The following is a 17,304-nucleotide window of genomic DNA, read 5'->3' as shown; positions in this document are numbered from 1 at the left end:
CAACAACGATCTGTGTCTGTGATGTTTTCATCCTTTCATGTGGAATATCATTTCATGGCCTGAATGACACTGTGATGTTTGTCTGATTCACTGGGTATCATTTCATGGCAAGCAGCACTGTGATTTTGCTTCTCATGCATATTATTTCATGTCAGTGGTCATTCCAACAATTATGGCCATGACAATTTTCCCATCTCTCATGTTTGATTGGACCCACTTTCCCAGTCTCAAACTACGGGCAGCCTATGTTGGTGGTCACCAACCGGTGCAGACAACATTTCTGTAAACAAACTGTTGGTGGTCATGTGCAGCAAACTGCTGCTGCCTGCTGTTGCACCGGGTAGGCAAACTGTTGCCATTTCATGTGTCTGAATGTACAAACTGTTGCCATTTCATGTGTCTGAATGTACAAACTGTTGCCATTTCATGTGTCTGAATGGACAAACTGTTGCCATTTCATGTGTCTGAATGTACAAACTGTTGCCATTTCATGTGTCTGAATGTACAAACTGTTGCCATTTCATGTGTCTGAATGTACAAACTGTTGCCATTTCATGTCTGAATGGACAAACTGTTTCCATTTCATGTGTCTGAATGGACAAACTGTGTTTCATGTGTCTGAATGTACAAACTGTTCCCATTTCATGTCTGAATGGACAAACTGTTTCCATTTCATGTGTCTGAATGTACAAACTGTTTCCATTTCATGTGTCTGAATGTACAAACTGTTCCCATTTCATGTGTCTGAATGGACAAACTGTTTCCATTTCATGTGTCTGAATGTACAAACTGTTTCCATTTCATGTGTCTGAATGGACAAACTGTTTCCATTTCATGTGTCTGAATGGACAAACTGTTTCCATTTCATGTGTCTGAATGGACAAACTGTTGCCATTTCATGTGTCTGAATGTACAAACTGTTTCCATTTCATGTGTCTGAATGGACAAACTGTTTCCATTTCATGTGTCTGAATGGACAAACTGTTGCCATTTCATGTGTCTGAATGGACAAACTGTTGCCATTTCATGTGTCTGAATGTACAAACTGTTGCCATTTCATGTGTCTGAATGTACAAACTGTTTCCATTTCATGTGTCTGAATGTACAAACTGTTTCCATTTCATGTGTCTGAATGTACAAACTGTTTCCATTTCATGTGTCTGAATGTACAAACTGTTTCCATTTCATGTGTCTGAATGTACAAACTGTTGCCATTTCATGTGTCTGAATGTACAAACTGTTTCCATTTCATGTGTCTGAATGGACAAACTGTTGCCATTTCATGTGTCTGAATGGACAAACTGTTGCCATTTCATGTGTCTGAATGTACAAACTGTTGCCATTTCATGTGTCTGAATGTACAAACTGTTTCCATTTCATGTGTCTGAATGGACAAACTGTTTCCATTTCATGTGTCTGAATGTACAAACTGTTTCCATTTCATGTCTGAATGGACAAACTGTTGCCATTTCATGTGTCTGGATTTACAAACTGTTTCCATTTCATGTCTGAAGGTGCAAACTGCCTTCCCGGTGGGCCTGGGGAGGAAATCAAGTGCACCATGTTACCGCTGGCCAATCAGATTGCTCAGACGACCGAGTCTGCAGTAACGTAGCAGGCATAAACGAAAGCTACGGCAAAATTGATACTGTGAGATTTCAAACCGTTTGAAACCATGACTAGAGAGAGACTGTCAGCGAATACAACAAAAAAAGCTGGTGTTTTTATGAGTGAGTTCATGTTTCAGTTTTTTGTCAACTGTCAACACTTTGCATTCAACACTTTTTATGAGCCATAAAATGCGCGTTGTTCTAGTTCAGTCAGCGCTACAACAAGCAGTTCAGCAGTAATGCACGAGGAGGAAAATGGATCTATAGGCCTTGTTATTATTAGCGGCGTGGGTCTTTTTCAATATCAAGCAATATTTCACGTTCACTGTTCATAGGAGTAACAACATGAATTTGTGCAGGAGGCAGAAATAATGCGGAGCGACTCGGGGTTTCGTTTGGAAGACGGTGTCCCTTTTGGGTCAGTGGAGGATAGGGATAGCGGAGGGATGTTGACAGACGGACCCTCGGTGTCAGTGGTGGATAATGACATCCGATTGCATTATTTGCTAACAGCTACATTATCATTACACTTAAGACACACTGGCTTGTCATTGGGAAACGATTAATGAATTGTGCCTAGTTGACGAACTCTGGTCTCTGTTTTAAATCCTGTCATATTCTTCCATATGTAGACTATACGGTTATACATGCCGTTATACCGACTGTTGACCAAGCTACGTTAGAGCTGCTATCTGATTTAGTTACATTACTGCCCTTGTGGATTTAAAACGGGTACTTATTGCTGTTAAAACTAAATATGTTGTTGTCGAATTGACTGATGGGCTACATATTCACTCATTGGATGACTTTCTTTTGGAGCGAGTTCCCGCCTATAAATATCTGGGCATTTGGATTGATAAAGATGTTTAAAAAAAAAAACATACTGATGAGCTAGTTCAAAAGCTCAGATTTAAAGTGGGCTTCTTTTTTTAATGAACAGCAGGAAGCAGATTGTCACCTTGACTATTGTCACCTTGACTACCATTTTCCAGTGTGCAGCAGCCGCTCCTCTTCAACCATTGGACGCCGTTTACCATGGTGCCCTTTGCTTTATCACAGGTGACAGTTTTAATATTGTCCACTGCATCCTGTATCAAAAGGTTGGTTGGATCTCACTAAAATCCCAGAGATCACATCATTACGGCCTTCTTGTTTACGAAGCGCTTCTCCACAAGCTTCCAATATACCCCACTTCCCTATTGAAAATGTAAAAATATGAGATAGCGAACCCGTTCGCAAAGGTACAAGGTTTTATAAATCCGCCTTTAGTTTTAATGCACCACAGTTATGGAATACCTTACACAAGAAATGACACCTGTTGCTGACAGGGCAGTTTAAACTCTTGCTGACAGGGCAGTTTAAACTCTTGCTGACAGGGCAGTTTAAACTCTTGCTGACAGGGCAGTTTAAACTCTGTTGCTGACAGGGCAGTTTAAACTCTGTTGCTGACAGGGCAGTTTAAACTCTGTTGCTGACAGGGCAGTTTAAACTCTGTTGCTGACAGGGCAGTTTAAACTCTGTTGCTGACAGGGCAGTTTAAACTCTGTTGCTGACAGGGCAGTTTAAACTCTGTTGCTGACAGGGCAGTTTAAACTCTGTTGCTGACAGGGCAGTTTAAACTCTGTTGCTGACAGGGCAGTTTAAACTCTGTTGCTGACAGGGCAGTTTAAACTCTGTTGCTGACAGGGCAGTTTAAACTCTGTTGCTGACAGGGCAGTTTAAACTCTGTTGCTGACAGGGCAGTTTAAACTCTGTTGCTGACAGGGCAGTTTAAACTCTGTTGCTGACAGGGCAGTTTAAACTCTGTTGCTGACAGGGCAGTTTAAACTCTGTTGCTGACAGGGCAGTTTAAACTCTGTTGCTGACAGGGCAGTTTAAACTCTGTTGCTGACAGGGCAGTTTAAACTCTGTTGCTGACAGGGCAGTTTAAACTCTGTTGCTGACAGGGCAGTTTAAACTCTGTTGCTGACAGGGCAGTTTAAACTCTGTTGCTGACAGGGCAGTTTAAACTCTGTTGCTGACAGGGCAGTTTAAACTCTGTTGCTGACAGGGCAGTTTAAACTCTGTTGCTGACAGGGCAGTTTAAACTCTGTTGCTGACAGGGCAGTTTAAACTCTGTTGCTGACAGGGCAGTTTAAACTCTGTTGCTGACAGGGCAGTTTAAACTCTGTTGCTGACAGGGCAGTTTAAACTCTGTTGCTGACAGGGCAGTTTAAACTCTGTTGCTGACAGGGCAGTTTAAACTCTGTTGCTGACAGGGCAGTTTAAACTCTGTTGCTGACAGGGCAGTTTAAACTCTTGCTGACAGGGCAGTTTAAACTCTGTTGCTGACAGGGCAGTTTAAACTCTGTTGCTGTCAGGGCAGTTTAAACTCTGTTGCTGACAGGGCAGTTTAAACTCTGTTGCTGACAGGGCAGTTTAAACTCTGTTGCTGACAGGGCAGTTTAAACTCTGTTGCTGACAGGGCAGTTTAAACTCTGTTGCTGACAGGGCAGTTTAAACTCTGTTGCTGACAGGGCAGTTTAAACTCTGGTGCTGACAGGGCAGTTTAAACTCTGTTGCTGACAGGGCAGTTTAAACTCTGTTGTTTAAACTCTGTTGCTGACAGGGCAGTTTAAACTCTGTTGCTGACAGGGCAGTTTAAACTCTGTTGCTGTCAGGGCAGTTTAAACTCTGTTGCTGTCAGGGCAGTTTAAACTCTGTTGCTGACAGGGCAGTTTAAACTCTGTTGCTGACAGGGCAGTTTAAACTCTGTTGCTGACAGGGCAGTTTAAACTCTGTTGCTGACAGGGCAGTTTAAACTCTTGCTGACAGGGCAGTTTAAACTCTGTTGCTAAATGTGTTCACTGAAGTGTGTAATTGTTTCAATTGACTAGTATAACTTGTTGTAATCACCTTATGTAATGTATTTATACTGTCTAGCCTACCTGGTTAAATAAAGGTGAAATAAAAAAATACAAATAAAAAATAAATATCTATATTTATACTCCGGACTCCAACATTGATCCTAATATTTCTATATTTCTTAATTCTATTCTTCTACTTTTAGATGTGTGTATTGTTAGATATTACTGCACTGTTGGAGCTAGGAACACAAGCACTTCACTACACCCACAATAACATCTGTTAAATATGGACCAATAACATCTGATAAATATGGACCAATAACATCTGTTAAATATGGACCAATAACATCTGATAAATATGGACCAATAACATCTGATAAATATGGACCAATAACGTCTGATAAATATGGACCAATAACGTCTGATAAATATGGACCAATAACATCTGTTAAATATGTGTATGGACCAATAACATCTGTTAAATATGTGTATGGACCAATAACATCTGTTAAATATGTGTATGGACCAATAACATCTGTTAAATATGTGTATGGACCAATAACATCTGTTAAATATGTGTATGGACCAATAACATCTGTTAAATATGTGTATGGACCAATAACATCTGCTAAATATGTGTATGGACCAATAACATCTGTTAAATATGTGTATGGACCAATAACATCTGTTAAATATGGACCAATAACATCTGTTAAATATGGACCAATAACATCTGTTAAATATGGACCAATAACATCTGTTAAATATGGACCAATAACATCTGTTAAATATGGACCAATAACATCTGTTAAATATGGACCAATAACATCTGTTAAATATGGACCAATAACATCTGTTAAATATGGACCAATAACATCTGTTAAATATGGACCAATAACATCTGTTAAATATGTGTATGGACCAATAACATCTGTTAAATATGTGTATGGACCAATAACATCTGTTAAATATGGACCAATAACATCTGCTAAATATGGACCAATAACATCTGTTAAATATGGACCAATAACATCTGTTAAATATGGACCAATAACATCTGTTAAATATGGACCAATAACATCTGTTAAATATGTGTATGGACCAATAACATCTGTTAAATATGTGACCAATAACATCTGTTAAATATGGACCAATAACATCTGTTAAATATGGACCAATAACATCTGTTAAATATGGACCAATAACATCTGTTAAATATGTGTATGGACCCATAACATCTGTTAAATTTGTGTATGGACCAATAACATCTGTTAAATATGGACCAATAACATCTGTTAAATATGGACCAATAACATCTGTTAAATATGTGTATGGACCAATAACATCTGTTAAATATGGACCAATAACATCTGTTAAATATGTGTATGGACCAATAACATCTGTTAAATATGGACCAATAACATCTGCTAAATATGAGTATGGACCAATAACATCTGTTAAATATGGACCAATAACATCTGTTAAATATGTGTATGGACCAATAACATCTGTTAAATATGGACCAATAACATCTGCTAAATATGTGTATGGACCAATAACATCTGTTAAATATGGACCAATAACATCTGTTAAATATGTGTATGGACCAATAACATCTGCTAAATATGTGTATGGACCAATAACATCTGCTAAATATGGACCAATAACATCTGTTAAATATGTGTATGGACCAATAACATCTGTTAAATATGTGTATGGACCAATAACATCTGCTAAATATGTGTATGGACCAATAACATCTGCTAAATATGTGTATGGACCAATAACATCTGCTAAATATGTGTATGGACCAATAACATCTGTTAAATATGTGTATGGACCAATAACATCTGTTAAATATGGACCAATAACATCTGTTAAATATGGACCAATAACATCTGTTAAATATGTGTATGGACCAATAACATCTGTTAAATATGGACCAATAACATCTGTTAAATATGTGTATGGACCAATAACATCTGTTAAATATGTGTATGGACCAATAACATGTGTATGGACCAATAACATCTGTTAAATATGGACCAATAACATCTGTTAAATATGGACCAATAACATCTGTTAAATATGGACCAATAACATCTGTTAAATATGGGACCAATAACATCTGTTAAATATGGACCAATAACATCTGTTAAATATGTGTATGGACCAATAACATCTGTTAAATATGTGTATGGACCAATAACATCTGTTAAATATGTGATGGACCAATAACATCTGTTAAATATGTGTATGACCAATAACATCTGTTAAATATGGTATGGACAATAACATCTGTTAAATATGTGTATGGACCAATAACATCTGACCAAAATATGTGTATGGACCAATAACATCTGTTAAATATGGACCAATAACATCTGTTAAATATGTGTATGGACCAATAACATCTGTTAAATATGGACCAATAACATCTGTTAAATATGGACCAATAACATCTGTTAAATATGGACCAATAACATCTGTTAAATATGGACCAATAACATCTGCTAAATATGGATGGACCAATAACATCTGTTAAATATGGACCAATAACATCTGTTAAATATGGACCAATAACATCTGCTAAATATGGACCAATAACATCTGTTAAATATGGACCAATAACATCTGTTAAATATGTGTATGGACCAATAACATCTGTTAAATATGTGTATGGACCAATAACATCTGTTAAATATGGACCAATAACATCTGTTAAATATGGACCAATAACATCTGATAAATATGGACCAATAACATCTGTTAAATATGTATAAATAACATCTGTTAAATATGGACCAATAACATCTGTTAAATATGGACCAATAACATCTGTTAAATATGTGTATGGACCAATAACATCTGTTAAATATGGAAATAACATCTAAATATGGACCAATAACATCTGTTAAATATGGACCAATAACATCTGTTAAATATGGACCAATAACATCTGTTAAATATGGACCAATAACATCTGTTAAATATGTGTATGGACCAATAACATCTGTTAAATATGTGTATGGACCAATAACATCTGTTAAATATGGACCAATAACATCTGTTAAATATGGACCAATAACATCTGTTAAATATGTGTATGGACCAATAACATCTGTTAAATATGGACCAATAACATCTGTTAAATATGTGTATGGACCAATAACATCTGTTAAATATGGACCAATAACATCTGCTAAATATGTGTATGGACCAATAACATCTGTTAAATATGGACCAATAACATCTGTTAAATATGTGTATGGACCAATAACATCTGTTAAATATGGACCAATAACATCTGTTAAATATGTGTATGGACCAATAACATCTGTTAAATATGGACCAATAACATCTGTTAAATATGGGCCCAAAAACATCTGCTAAATATGTGTATGGACCAATAACATCTGTTAAATATGTGTATGGACCAATAACATCTGTTAAATATGTGTATGGACCAATAACATCTGTTAAATATGTGTATGGACCAATAACATCTGTTAAATATGTGTATGGACCAATAACATCTGCTAAATATGTGTATGGACCAATAACATCTGCTAAATATGTGTATGGACCAATAACATCTGTTAAATATGTGTATGGACCAATAACATCTGTTAAATATGGACCAATAACATCTGTTAAATATGGACCAATAACATCTGTTAAATATGTGTATGGACCAATAACATCTGTTAAATATGGACCAATAACATCTGTTAAATATGTGTATGGACCAATAACATCTGTTAAATATGGACCAATAACATCTGTTAAATATGTGTATGGACCAATAACATCTGTTAAATATGTGTATGGACCAATAACATCTGCTAAATATGTGTATGGACCAATAACATCTGTTAAATATGGACCAATAACATCTGTTAAATATGGATGGACCAATAACATCTGTTAAATATGTGTATGGACCAATAACATCTGTTAAATATGTGTATGGACCAATAACATCTGTTAAATATGTGTATGGACCAATAACATCTGTTAAATATGTGTATGGACCAATAACATCTGTTAAATATGTGTATGGACCAATAACATCTGTTAAATATGTGTATGGACCAATAACATCTGTTAAATATGGACCAATAACATCTGTTAAATATGTGTATGGACCAATAACATCTGTTAAATATGTGTATGGACCAATAACATCTGTTAAATATGTGTATGGACCAATAACATCTGTTAAATATGGACCAATAACATCTGTTAAATATGTGTATGGACCAATAACATCTGTTAAATATGTGTATGGACCAATAACATCTGCTAAATATGTGTATGGACCAATAACATCTGTTAAATATGTGTATGGACCAATAACATCTGTTAAATATGTGTATGGACCAATAACATCTGTTAAATATGTGTATGGACCAATAACATCTGTTAAATATGGACCAATAACATCTGTTAAATATGGACCAATAACATCTGTTAAATATGTGTATGGACCAATAACATCTGTTAAATATGGACCAATAACATCTGTTAAATATGTGTATGGACCAATAACATCTGTTAAATATGTGTATGGACCAATAACATCTGTTAAATATGTGTATGGACCAATAACATCTGTTAAATATGGACCAATAACATCTGTTAAATATGGACCAATAACATCTGTTAAATATGGACCAATAACATCTGTTAAATATGGACCAATAACATCTGTTAAATATGGACGAATAACATCTGTTAAATATGGACCAATAACATCTGTTAAATATGGACCAATAACATCTGATAAATATGGACCAATAACATCTGTTAAATATGGACCAATAACATCTGTTAAATATGTGTATGGACCAATAACATCTGTTAAATATGTGTATGGACCAATAACATCTGCTAAATATGTGTATGGACCAATAACATCTGTTAAATATGTGTATGGACCAATAACATCTGCTAAATATGTGTATGGACCAATAACATCTGTTAAATATGGACCAATAACATCTGTTAAATATGTGTATGGACCAATAACATCTGTTAAATATGGACCAATAACATCTGTTAAATATGTGTATGGACCAATAACATCTGTTAAATATGGACCAATAACATCTGTTAAATATGTGTATGGACCAATAACATCTGTTAAATATGGACCAATAACATCTGTTAAATATGGACCAATAACATCTGTTAAATATGTGTATGGACCAATAACATCTGTTAAATATGTGTATGGACCAATAACATCTGTTAAATATGGACCAATAACATCTGTTAAATATGTGTATGGACCAATAACATCTGCTAAATATGTGTATGGACCAATAACATCTGCTAAATATGGACCAATAACATCTGTTAAATATGTGTATGGACCAATAACATCTGTTAAATATGTGTATGGACCAATAACATCTGCTAAATATGTGTATGGACCAATAACATCTGCTAAATATGTGTATGGACCAATAACATCTGTTAAATATGTGTATGGACCAATAACATCTGTTAAATATGTGTATGGACCAATAACATCTGTTAAATATGTGTATGGACCAATAACATCTGTTAAATATGGACCAATAACATCTGTTAAATATGGACCAATAACATCTGATAAATATGGACCAATAACATCTGTTAAATATGGACCAATAACATCTGTTAAATATGTGTATGGACCAATAACATCTGTTAAATATGTGTATGGACCAATAACATCTGCTAAATATGTGTATGGACCAATAACATCTGTTAAATATGTGTATGGACCAATAACATCTGCTAAATATGTGTATGGACCAATAACATCTGTTAAATATGTGTATGGACCAATAACATCTGTTAAATATGTGTATGGACCAATAACATCTGTTAAATATGGACCAATAACATCTGTTAAATATGGACCAATAACATCTGATAAATATGGACCAATAACATCTGTTAAATATGTGTATGGACCAATAACATCTGTTAAATATGTGTATGGACCAATAACATCTGTTAAATATGTGTATGGACCAATAACATCTGTTAAATATGTGTATGGACCAATAACATCTGATAAATATGTGTATGGACCAATAACATCTGATAAATATGGACCAATAACATATGTTAAATATGTGTATGGACCAATAATATCTGTTAAATATGGACCAATAACATCTGTTAAATATGGACCAATAACATCTGTTAAATATGTGTATGTGACCAATAACATCTGATAAATATGGACCAATAACATCTGTTAAATATGTGTATGGACCAATAACATCTGTTAAATATGGACCAATAACATCTGTTAAATATGTGTATGGACCAATAACATCTGTTAAATATGGACCAATAACATCTGTTAAATATGGACCAATAACATCTGATAAATATGGACCAATAACATCTGTTAAATATGTGTATGGACCAATAACATCTGTTAAATATGTGTATGGACCAATAACATCTGTTAAATATGTGTATGGACCAATAACATCTGTTAAATATGTGTATGGACCAATAACATCTGCTAAATATGTGTATGTGACCAATAACATCTGATAAATATGGACCAATAACATATGTTAAATATGTGTATGGACCAATAATATCTGTTAAATATGGACCAATAACATCTGTTAAATATGGACCAATAACATCTGTTAAATATGTGTATGTGACCAATAACATCTGATAAATATGGACCAATAACATATGTTAAATATGTGTATGGACCAATAACATCTGTTAAATATGTGTATGGACCAATAACATCTGTTAAATATGTGTATGGACCAATAACATCTGCTAAATATGTGTATGTGACCAATAACATCTGCTAAATATGTGTATGGATCCATAACATTCATAACATACGCCCAATAACATTTGATTTAAATGACCCTTTGATGTGAGAATTCAAAATTGAAAAATATATTGAGAAAGGTTGGTAAACCAAAACATAGTCAGGGTTGGGGTCAATTCCATTTAAATTCCACCCACTTTAGGAAGAAAACCAGGAGGAATTATACAGGGACCTGTTGGTCTTCATGGAGATACAGCACCTTCTGAAAGTATTCAGACCGCTTGACTTTTTTCCATATTTTGTTACGTTACAGCCTTGTTCTAACATGGATTCAATCATTTTTCTCCTCTCATCAATGTACACACAATACCCCATAATGACATCACAATACCCCACAATGACATCACAATACCCCATAATGACATCACAATACCCCATAATGACATCACAATACCCCATAATGACATCACAATACCCCTGAAAGATTAGTGGAATCTGTGTGGGTAGCTGGACAGGTAGGATGACTGACAGTGAAGGTGAACAGGTGGTCCCGGGTCAGGTGACAGAGGAATGGATGAGAGACTGAGGCAGGAATTCCTTTAACCATAAAGTGGTATATTTACAGGTCAGTCTGTGCTGCATCACAAAGGTCAAATAATAACACTCATTCTCATTATTAACATGATGAGGTAAATCAGCAATTCAGTTCAATAAGAAGTCAACAGGAATCGTCATTGAGTCATTGAGGCTCATCCATGTTGCTGTGGATACCTTCAGTTGGGACCTGCCAGTCAAAGTGCTCCCCACCAATCCAGCCCTGACGTCTTGTCTCCCAGTTTATAGGGACCAACAGCATCAACAGTTAACTGTGTGTGAGGAAGGAAGGAAGGAAGGAAGGAAGGGAGGGAAGGAAGGAAGGAAGGAAGGAAGGAAGGAAGGAAGGAAGGAAGGAAGGAAGGAAGGAAGGAAGGAAGGAAGGAAGGAAGGAAGGAAGGAAGGATTACAGATATAAAACTTTTGCCGTTTTAATATTTGAACATTTTGTAGCTGTATTTTTCCTTGAATGCTCACCTTCCTGTTTTTCTAGCTGAAACATGACGTTCATTCACAGGATTGTATTTATTTCATTTTTTATTACATCATAATCATGTGAATAATACAAATGATTATATCAGGTTTAACTCCATCAGTTTGATACCAGAACTAATCAGTTCAGCAAACAATGACGTTTCATATTTCATCCTTTCAGGTTTGTCTTCACATGCACATGTAATTTCATTACATATTAACCATATATCGATGGCATAATTTGGCCTGTGATGATCTGTAGGGCATCATTGTCCATTTACATTACACAACAGGTTTGAAGAGGCGCTCCGCGGTAATGACTATAAACAATAACGGAATGGCCGGCTCTCCCGCTCGCAACAGATAGTTCAGATGAAAGGTAACAGATCCGGTGGACTTACGTTGATTCATGGACGCACAGAATTAAGGAAGGGAAAGGTCGGGCGGTGGCGATTTCCTCCTTCTAATCAGTTGAGATCTGTCGGACATTTTCTACCTGACCTAATTAAAGCGTCCCTGGCCCAGCTGAGCAAGTGGCCCTGATTTAAAGGACGATTCCACAAACTCCTTGGGCCTTTTCTATCATTTTTATTTTCCATAATGACAGAAGCAAAATCAGATTTTTAGATATTTTAACATATTTGTTTTTAACTACCCGGAAATATCACATTTACATAAGTATTCAGACCCTTTACTCAGTACTTTGTTATGTATGATGCTACAAGCTTGGCACACCTGTATTTGGGGAGTTTCCTCCATTCTTCTCTGCAGATCCTCTCAAGGTCTCTCTCCCTTACCACCTGTCTCCTCCCGCTCTCACACTCCACCTCTCCCCACTCTCTCCTCCCTCCACCTCTCCCTCTCTCCACCTCCATCCTCCCTCCACCTCTCCCTCCCTCCACCTCTCTCCCTATTTCTCCGTCTCCTTCCTTCCCACTCTCTCCCTCTCTCCACCCCCATCCTCCCTCCACCTCTCCCTCCCTCCACCTCTCTCCCTATTTCTCTGTCTCCTCCCTTCCCACTCTCTCCCTCTCTCCACCCCCATCCTCCCTCCACCTCTCCCTCCCTCCACCTCTCTCCCTATTTCTCCGTCTCCTCCCTTCCCACTCTCTCCCTCTCTCCACCTCCATCCTCCCTCCACCTCTCCCTCCCTCCACCTCTCTCCGTCTCCTCCCCACTCTCTCCTCCCTCCACCTCTCCCTCTCTCCACCTCCATCCTCCCTCCACCTCTCCCTCCCTCCACCTCTCTCCCTATCTCTCCGTCTCCTCCCTCCCCACTCTCTCCTCCCTCCACCTCTCCCTCTCTCCACCTCTATCCTCCCTACACCTCATGTCCCAACACAGGTAGTCCATGTTTAAGGACCTAGAGGAAGACATGGACCTTACGGGTAGAAGACAAAAACATCTGAGGTTTGTAGAATTCTTTATAATTTAATGTAGAAAAGTGTTGTGGAGAAGTTTTCATAAAGAGACAGATGATTTAAGGGTAAGACGTCTGAAGAATTATAAAGTTAATACGATTTCAACTTTCAAGAATGGCAAGTTTAGTCTTATTTACATTGGTGTTGATTCATATTGATTATCCTAATCAATATGATCCAATGTGGTGTTATAGGCTACAGGACTACGAGGTAGAGTATTATTGGTAAAGGCGACGGACAGCGCATTATCGTGATTATTATCCGCATGATGAAACTACGTTAGAAGACGTGCATCGGAATTATGTAAATCTGTCACTAAAGAAAACACTCTGTTTCGTCAAGTCAGTCAAGAGAAAGTGACGTGCAACAATGGGCATAGAAACTATTTGAATGTTGGGCTAAATCAACGTTGAAAATGCTTTCTGGCGACACCGATCAGGAAAGTGGTTGTCCGTTTTGCTCACTGCTGTGCGCTCGATAAATTGGCCGGTGCACCGTTGCGTAATGTTACCCACTGGTTCAATCGTTGTCGGCACACCTTTCTTCTTCTGAATACAAGACCCAGTACAACGGGCGAGATTAATTGATCGCACCTCATGTGAACTCAAGCAGTGCATGTGTGTATTCACTAAGGGCACTATTCCAATTTATGAAATGACGCCTTTCTTATGCACGCCTTTCCTGCGCACTTCACATTAGTTTGTATTCAGACTTACCTTATTAAGTTGCATAACGGGCTTTGCAGGCGTGGTTCCCTCGGGTACGCTGAATACATGTAATTTAATCACTGAAAACACCCACTTGCAGTTATCATTCAACAGCGTTTTCACACGAAATATATTGATAAATAATAAAACACAGCGGTTTGATTCATCCTGAAAGTTGTCATGTTCAAGTTGAATCCATGAAACATTTCAAGGTGTACAAAAGTGTACAATAGAGGTTGAATAGGGAGGGTCCTTTACATCTACCCCTAATTCTCACCCATCAAGGAACTGTATAACAACGGTCCAGTCGTCGTGAACCGAGCACCAGGCGACAGGTTTAACCCGCTCCGTGGGGTCTGAGTTCCATAATGATTCAAAACAGGCGATATGTTCCACATTGTTGCACAACTTTCGCCTGATGCCAACGACCCTCAGGAACAACTTACACTGACTTGACAGAGGACAGAAAGGTGAACGGAATGGAATGACGCAACAATGGAAGATACAATTAGAAGGAAACGAACACTCAAGTGACAGTTCTAAATGTACGTGGGTATTACTGACCCTGGTTCTCGATAGTGGCTGATAATTAATGACATAATACAAATTAAAAAATAAAACGGAGAACGCCCGGACGGACGTAGCCTATAATTAAAACATTCCGTAGCTCTTACATCAACTTGGCAGGTTCAGTCCTACAGAAGCCTAAAGCGGGGGTGTCCACATTACATCCACGCCAATTATGAGGACACACCAGTATCGGTGCGTGGGTAAAATCACTGTTATTAATATATAATTACTATGTCCCGGGACAATACGAATTCAACCACACCTTTGTTTTATCACAGAACCAGAGCGCAACATCTGTCCGGTGAAGTCCACAAAGCATATTGTATTTAACAGACAGTCACATGACCTACAGCATGGTCAAGCAAGTTAATGTTTCCGACATTTTTGGACCACTAAACTATTAATTTAGTTACTGCACGTTGCAAAGAACGGTGTCTGTGTGCACGTTCATACAAGTAGAAAAAAAAACATGTTGACTCACCCTAATCGTAGAGAAACACCAATGACATCCTCCTCTGTGTCATGTTGACAAAACGGTCTATCACTCGGTCATACAGTACACACAGTATGCTTGCTCGCTGCCCTAACTTCCATTCATAGGTAACGTTAGCTAGTTAACACGCAGTCAGTCAGGAAAGCTAAGGCCAGCTTCTTCAGGCAGAAGTTTGCATCCTGTAGCTCCAACTCCAAAAAGTTCTGGGACACTGTGAAGTCTATGGAGAACAAGAGCACCTCCTCCCAGCTGCCCACTGCACTGAGGCTAGGAAACACGGTCTCCACCGATAAATCCATGATTATCGAAAACTTCAATAAGCACTTCTCAACGGCTGGCCATGCCTTCCGCCTGGCTACTCCAACCTCGGCCAACAGCTCCGCCCCCATCTGTAGTTCCTCACCCAAGCCTCTCCAGGTTCTCCTTTACCCAGATCCAGATAGCAGATGTTCTGAAAGAGCTGCAAAACCTGGACCCGTACAAATCAGCTGGGCTTGACAATCTGGACCCGCTATTTCTGAAACTATCTGCCGCCATTGTCGCAACCCCTATTACCAGCCTGTTCAACCTCTCTTTCATATCGTCTGAGATCCCCAAGGATTGAAAGCTGCCGCAGTCATCCCCCTTCAAAGGGGAGACACCCTGGACCCAAACTGCTATAGACCTATATCCATCCTGCCCTGCCTATCTAAGGTCTTCGAAAGCCAAGTCAACAAACAGGTCACTGACCATCTCGAATCCCACCGTACCTTCTCCGCTGTGCAATCTGGTTTCCGAGCCGGTCACGGGTGCACCTCAGCCACACTCAAGGTACTAAATGATATCATAACCGCCATCGATAAAAGACAGTACTGTGCAGCCGTCTTCATCGACCTCGCCAAGGCTTTCGACTCTGTCAATCACCAAATTCTTATCGGCAGACTCAACAGCCTCGGTTTTTCGGATGACTGCCTTGCCTGGTTCACCAATTACTTTGCAGACAGAGTTCAGTGTGTCAAATCAGAGGGCATGCTGTCCGGTCCTCTGGCAGTCTCTATGGGGTGCCACAGGGTTCAATTCTCGGGCCGACTCTTTCTCTGTATATCAATGATGTTGCTCTTGCTGCAATTCCCTGATCCACCTCTATGCAGACGACACCATTCTATATACTTTCGGCCCGTCATTGGACACTGTGCTATCCAACCTCCAAACGAGCTTCAATGCCATACAGCACTCCTTCCGTGGCCTCCAACTGCTCTTAAACGCGAGTAAAACCAAATGCATGCTTTTCAACCGATCGCTGCCTGCACCCGCATGCCCGACTAGCATCACCACCCTGGATGGTTCCAACCTTGAATATGTGGACATCTATAAGTACCTAGGTGTCTGGCTAGACTGCAAACTCTCCTTCCAGACTCACATCAAACATCTCCAATCAAAAATCAAATCCAGAGTCGGCTTTCTATTCCGCAACAAAGCCTCCTTCACTCACGCTGCCAAGCTTACCCTAGTAAAACTGACTATCCTACCGATCCTCGACTTCACGATGTCATCTACAAAATGGCTTCCAACACTCTACTCAGCAAACTGGATGCAGTCTACCACAGTGCCATCCGTTTTGTCACTAAAGCACCTTATACCACCCACCACTGCGACTTGTATGCTCTAGTCGGCTGGCCCTCACTACATATTCGGCCAGACCCACTGGCTCCAGGTCATCTACAAGTCCATGCTAGGTAAAGCTCCGCCTTATCTCAGTTCACTGGTCACGATGGCAACACCCATCCGTAGCACGCGCTCCA

The 17,304-nt window shown here is 38.5% G+C and overlaps 1 protein-coding gene across 1 annotated transcript in view; it reads left to right on the top strand.

Annotated features, from left to right (window-relative positions):
- Positions 1-13,685: 13,685 nt before the first annotated feature.
- Positions 13,686-17,304, top strand: part of LOC118375525 (NACHT, LRR and PYD domains-containing protein 3-like) — a 40,477-nt gene continuing 36,858 nt past the window's right edge. Inside the window, exon 1 of the mRNA XM_052511606.1 lies at positions 13,686-13,742. The gene's annotated coding sequence lies outside the window, so the exon portion shown is untranslated. The remainder of the gene's footprint in view (positions 13,743-17,304) is intronic.

Source organism: Oncorhynchus keta, unplaced genomic scaffold, assembly GCF_023373465.1.
Source record: "Oncorhynchus keta strain PuntledgeMale-10-30-2019 unplaced genomic scaffold, Oket_V2 Un_contig_6966_pilon_pilon, whole genome shotgun sequence".
NCBI classification, from domain to species: Eukaryota; Metazoa; Chordata; class Actinopteri; order Salmoniformes; family Salmonidae; genus Oncorhynchus; species Oncorhynchus keta.
Note: the sequence above shows the minus strand (reverse complement) of the source record. Positions and strands in the feature narration are given on the sequence as shown.